Genomic DNA, 6,764 nt, shown 5'->3' with positions numbered 1-6,764 from the left:
GAGGTATTTTAATGCCTTCTTTTTATTGTAGTCTTTCAAGGAATGTCATTATCACATTTCTGTCTTAAGATGGGGAAATGAAGCCAAACGATAATCATTAAGACCAATTTGTCATTTTTTGGAAACTTCTTGTTGAGGTAGCTAAAGTGAGTTCCTCCACAGTTATTTAATGATAAGTACTGCCCCACAATCCTTTGGCACTCTCCAGGATTTAATTTGTGTCAGTTTAGGTTGGAGAGATGTTTCAAACCATTTCTAAGGACTCTGTTCTGATTAATGTATTTGCTGTTTCTCTGGGCTTCTGAATTTCTTCAGAATCTAACATCATCTCAGAGGTTTGGAAATCTAAGACTTTGCTCCATTTTTACTATTATAAAGACTGGGTTGGAGGAAAGGTGTTTGTGTGCATATATGCATATGTGTGCTTGCATGTAAATGACTTGAACCCTTCAATCAAATTAGCTTGCTGTGCTCTTGATTTTGCCTGTCTTGTGAATTGCATTGTAACCTGATTTAAAAATTCTAACACCACAGAAAATTTTCAACACTTTGAGCATCTCTGTGTCTCCCAGGAGTACTTTTAGGTCTGGCCCCTGTTTCTTATGCCTCTCATTATGCTATGAAAAGACAGCATAGCTCTAGCCGCCCACACACCTTTGCTCAAACCATATTGGGTGTTAAACTTAGATGTTCTGAAAGGACAAAGTCAAGAGCTGATGTAGGTTATATTAGGGCTCTGTGTAGGGATAGGGTGCAGTGCAGATGTGGTTGTTTTTCTGTTTGCTCAACTTTGGGTCCTAGAGTTGTGAGATAAATAGTGAAAGGGAGTTAAGAATTTCTCTGACTTCTTTTGGAGGTAACTTACTTTCTCTAATTCTAAAAATAAACATATATTTCTAAATACATGTCAAAAACACAGGAAGACTCAATTCCCCTGTTTTTGTAGCTTTTTGTTTTCAATCTGTAGCTTAGCATGAGCACTTTGATGCCACAGGGCTTTTTCTTTATTATTATTATTATTGGTGGTGGTTTGGAGTCTGAATGTCCATCAGTGCCAGTGAAACCTGGGAACCCATGGAAAGAAACTAAGACCCTCCAGAGGTTCATATTGCTTTCTTCTACTTTAGGTTTTGCTTCAGACAGAACTTTAGGTTGTGCTGGGAAATCAGAGCTGAAATGAGATAGATACCACTGTTAGTACAACTTCATGAGAAACTTTGTACATGAAGACAAAGAACAATTTTCTTCAATAGTGTTTTTTGTTTTTTGGTAGGAATTTTTCAGGGGTTCATGTTTGTATTTGACCCAGGCTCATGTCAGTGGCTGTGGGTAGGAAAATTAACATCCTACTCTCTCCTCAATTCAATCTCTGGGAATCCACCAGCCAAATGCTCCCACCTCTAACATTAAGTAATCCAAAGAAGTGCCATTGTCCGGGGGCAAGAAGCTGTTCTTTCAGTTGATTCTCCAAGGTGGAGGGCAGGGAGTGTTTGAAGAAGGCTCATTCATTCCAACAACCAAACAGTAGGTAGAGACAGGAGGTGGAGAGAGCAAAGATGCTGGCAGCCCTGCATCTTGTTAGGTCTTTATAGTGGTGTCTCTGGATTTGTAGGCCATTCCTGGACTCTTCAGCTCCCACACAATTCCTTGCGGCAGGCGACCAGTGACTGACACTGCATATACACTGGGCTTAATGTTGCTGACTCGCTGCCACTTGGAGACCCAGCTCTCCTCTGGACTCATCATGGCAACAATGATTCCATCAAAGGAAGAGCTGGTGCATTCATATACCATCTCTCAGTTTTGTAGGTACATGTCAGAATTATCACAACCATCACACTCAAACTGGTCAGTGGTCTTGGCCAGAGAACACAGCTAACATGCCCGCAGATGCCGCAAGTCCTTTGGCACCATCTCCAGAGTCATCTTCTCTGATAGGAAGAATAGTGGGACCAACAGTGTGTTAATTCAAAAGTTGAAATATAGATTTATGTCACTTTTTTCAAATACTCTGATTTTTAAGAACTCTCCCAATTGCTCAGATTTTTTTTCTGTCTATCTGTAGTGTTCCTCATTAAAAACCAGGGTCTGAGAATGATAGGAGAGTTTAAAAGTTAAAAGTACATTCAAAACTGCTCAAATATTTTATATTTTGGGTCTATATTTCTCCCTGACTCTAAAAGTGCCTCTAATTGCAGCCCTTTGTTCCTGTGTTTTTCTTGTTCAAAGGCTACCCCCCATAAACAAGGCCCCTGAGGCCTGCCCCTGGCTTGTACTGAGAGAGGCACACCCACACTGCCCGGTGGATGCATGATTGCAAATGACCAATCATGAGGCCCCTTTTACTGTCATTAAAACCGCTTTGTGAGTGATTATCATTTTTTCTTCACATGAGATAAAAATTAAAGACAGGGTGAATAAAAGTAATTGCTGTCTATTTCCAAAGGGAGAAAAGTCTCAAAGGAAATGAGGGAAGAAACCTTTCTCAAAAAATCAACCTTTCACTGAAAAGCACTTGGCTTTCTTTCAGATAGTTCATAGTGCTGTTTCTCACTTCTCTTCCAAGACAAGATTAGTTTAAGGGAACCAGTTTTTTAGAAGGTTTCTTTCAGAGCTCTGTTTTCTAGATAATACAGATTGCTCTGCATGTCTCCTTATGGATGAAACATGGTAAAGCATGGCTAAGGAAGATTCCAGAATTTTCTTAGTCATACAGAGTTATGAGAGCTCACAACAGTGGTCACTTGGACATGCTTCACAAGATACTCTGTAACCAGGAATAAGCCTCGAAACAAAAGGACTTTTGAGGTCATGTTGGTTCACCTATAAATTAGGAATTATGAGGAGTTCTATTCTTGAAGCTAATACAACAGTGGAATTGGAGAGTCTTTGGAACTCAATGGCAAAAGAAAATGAAACAATTCAATTATGCATATTTTAAGGGCTAGATTTTAATTTTTTTCCTTTGAGCCAAATATCTACTATGAACAAAAATTTGCCTGGTAAAGCATCATCTGATTAAGTGTTGAAGAAATTTGAAGAAGAGCTTCCTAGATTCTCAGATAAAGAACTTCTAAACCTCAGTCTTTCTGTCTATAAAGTGGCAGGTTTGGATCACGTGAATTTTGCTATAATCAGCTTTGATGCTAAATGTGAACCCTTTCAATGTAATGTTTATACCCACACAAAAGTCACGTGGCAGGAGTGTTGAAGCATAACTCAAAGCCATACAATGCTTCCTAGTACAAAAATTTCCATATGAATGGTCACTAACTTTTAGAAGATAAAATATTAAACATGTTTTCATTATGAATTTAAATAAACACAGTGAAATAGATTGCAAGAACTAAAAGATGAAAGGACATCACAAAGCAACTATTGGTGGCATCTTTTCACTCACAGTTACAGTGGTACCAAGGTTACACATTTCCACCAGCACCTTTCCTATGTGCAAGGTGTCTTATGTATTGTTCTGTTTGTAGATATTCTATTCTTTGGGTTTTCTTTTAACATTGTGGTGATTTTCCATATTTATGCATGTCCTTTTCCAATCTTTCTACAAGCTGAGCAGCCATAGCTAATTGTTTTCCTGTTGTTAGGAAATTCATTCCAACTTTTACTCTTATAGTATCTTGGTTCCTGTTAAGCCAGACTCTCTTTGCAAGTCAATCTTACTTCAAAAACATCTAATTACTTGGTTGACTGACAATATAGAACTCTGTCCTCTCCCAGTTACGTAGATTGTTGTATCTTGGTGTTTACAGTCATTCACAAAGATGCCCATAGAATGATTATAGGTTTATTTGTGCAATTCATTAGATTTGCTATTACCCCAAAAGCTAATAGGGCACATGTGGCTAAGAGAGGGAGGCTTACAGCAGAATCACATTTGAAAGAAGTTATATGGAATATGCCATGTGTCCTAACTCTCATGCTGCAGGGAGGAGGAACATTTTCCTCAAGGAAGTTGGCTCTGGCTTTCTCTCATTCACCCTGCACCCTCCATGGCAATCAGATCTCCTAACTTGGAGTGGAGAAGATAACAAATGATCACAGTCCAATAGCAATGTCGTTCATGCCTCTCTCCAGCCTACAACAATCCTTGCCATTAATATAACCACTGAAGAGTGTTAAATTTCTTAGTGCTGTGAAAATTGGTATTAAAAGAAGTACTTTAAAAAAGAAATGGGAGCTTAAGAGCTATAATAAAAGAATAACCCTTAAAGCAAGTCAATTGGAAAGCATAATGAACTTGATAGTGGTCTTTTTAGTTTAGTCATGAATTTGTTAGAGAAAAAATGACTTTTCTGAAAACCACCATCTGTGCCATAAGTAGATCCATTAGCACCGCTAAAGACACCAAGAAGGTTACGCTTGCTGCTGCCGCAGTTCACCCCGCTGCATTTTAATTTTACTGCATTCCTTGCTCAGGTTTTCCTGCATCTCATCCACTTGGTCATACCAGAAGGCTCTCGTTATTCCCTGATGGACTGTGATCTTCAGTGTGAACTTTGCCTCCGTAAGCAGGAATCCCTTGTGTGACTCAGATCTCTGTGTGTTGACAGTCTTGGCCAGTGGTTGGTGGCTTTAACAACTCCATTTACTCAACACAGTTGCATGTCAAATACTGTTACACTGGGATCTAAGGGATGGGCCAAAGCTTTTGGATGGAGTTATGTTTTGGCTTGTCAAGTTTACTTTCATGTATTAGAGCAATGTTTTCAAGCATCCCCATGGAATTTAAAAAAACCCTCTATTTTAAATGTGTCACATTCTTTGAGAGGATTTTCTTAGGTGGGGATTTCTTCTTTTTGAAATGCAAACATCCCTTCAATTGATCTGTTCTGAGGAACGTTTTCAGAATTGAAGCCTGTGTCGAATTTCCATGTACAAGTTCATAGTAGTTGTAAAATAAGTATTCATTTTCTTTTCATCACAGATTTACTTAAGGCTGTATTCTATATGTGTACATGTGTTGTCTGTCATTCATTCAATAGATCTTAGTCGGCACCTACTAGGTGCTGGGTGTATGATTCTTACATTCATGGAAACATTCTGCAGGTGTGTTGTAGGCTTAGCCAGCTGACTTTCAAACTTCCTGAGGACCTAATTAATGTCTGGGCTTCACTTTCCCTTTGAAGAAAGCAAAATCTATGAAAGCAGTACTTAGCAGATGCCAAAAACAAGAATGAAAAATAATGAAATCAGATCAAACTTATATTGCTTTAAAAAATCGGTTTATACATGGGATATGTAGTTCTTTTTATGAAGGCCATTAGAATGGTGTGCTTCTGTTTTTCGCCTTGTTTAATGTCATTGATATCCCAAAGGCTGAGTCCAGTGATAGAGGATGACAGAACAGGGTCATGATTGCTTGAAATAACGGAGATGAGGTGAGGACTAGTTCTGTGAGGATAGGATCTTTATAATTTTTTAAATTTTTTTTAAAGAGAATACAAAACTGTCAACAAACAAACAAAAAGCCACAAAACAATATAGAACTTCACCAAACAAAACAATAGGAATTTGACAATGGTTGTTGTACTGCAGAATGTTGTCATCAAATTAGTTGTTTAGGTCACCAGTTATAATGTAGCAGTGTATACTTTAACTTCTTCTTAAACTGTGAGGAATGAAGATTTGTGAGCCTGAGGAATTTGTTCAGACTTGCTTGTGTCTTAGCGGCAGTGACAATGTTGAGAGCAGAACTTCAGTTTGGGATTCATTTTTTTTTTTAAAAATTGGTACAGGATTTCACTATGTAGCTTGGACTCATAGTGATACTGCTGGTATCAGCCTCCCCTGTGCTGGGATTATAGGCATGTGCCACTGCACCAGGGCTTGTCCACTGGCTCAGTGTGCCCAGAGTTGGGGCAAGCACAGCATCTGGGACTGGGGATCAAACCCTGGTCCCTGTTCTTGCCTAAACAGGTGCTTAGTCCATAGTTTGGGGGTTCTTAATTATTCCCATAATGTTTTGCTTTGTATTTAACATTTGTGATACAAGTAGTCCCCAACTTACAATGGTTTGGCAATCCCCAGCCTCACATTCATATCTTTTGATTTCTCTTATGGTCCTCACTTATCCCTGGACTCTCACTACTTCCATGCTTGATAAATTCCTAGGTCAATGCTGACATTTAGGAGGGAGCTTAGAATTTCATGCTCCATAAAAAAGAGAAAAGGTTGGAATACTATCAAGACCATAGGGTTATGGTGGTGTAAGATAGGTAGAAAAGAAAGTTTTTACAATATAGCCCTCATACTAGGTAGATAAAGATAGGATTCAGAATTATAATCTTAGAAGGAAACTGAAAAGCAAAGAGAAATATTGAAATAGAACAAAGGACCAACAAGAGATCTCCCTCTCTCTTCATCTTCTCTGCAAAGCAGAAGTGTGCTGCAAGTGTTAAGTTCAGAGAATTATAGGCACTCAGTGGTAAGTATTTAGAGAAGGCAATGCCTATGTACTCAAGAGACTTGATTTCATGAGCAAATAGAATCATTTAAGTCCTAGAGCTTTGTAGGTTTAGCTCACCCTACATCCATTCTCACACCTCTGATGACAATGCCTGACTCTGATTTGGATACAGTCTAGTTGAGACTCTCAGTCAAAGTATCTTCTCTCTCCTACCTGAGGAAAGGATACATGACGAAAGATAGAACACTAAGAGTTCCCTCCTTGAAATTTGAATCTTCTTTCTTTCTTTCTTTCTTTCTTTCTTTCTTTCTTTCTTTCTTTCTTTCTTTCTTTCTTTCTTTCT

General features: G+C 38.5%; 1 pseudogene; it reads right to left on the bottom strand.

Annotated features, from left to right (window-relative positions):
- Nucleotides 1-1,578: 1,578 nt before the first annotated feature.
- On the bottom strand, nt 1,579-1,926 carry LOC101582940 (annotated as a pseudogene).
- Nucleotides 1,927-6,764: the final 4,838 nt, after the last annotated feature.

This window comes from Octodon degus, unplaced genomic scaffold (genome assembly GCF_000260255.1).
Source record: "Octodon degus isolate 3935 unplaced genomic scaffold, OctDeg1.0 scaffold00173, whole genome shotgun sequence".
Classification (NCBI taxonomy): Eukaryota; Metazoa; Chordata; class Mammalia; order Rodentia; family Octodontidae; genus Octodon; species Octodon degus.
Note: the sequence above shows the minus strand (reverse complement) of the source record. Positions and strands in the feature narration are given on the sequence as shown.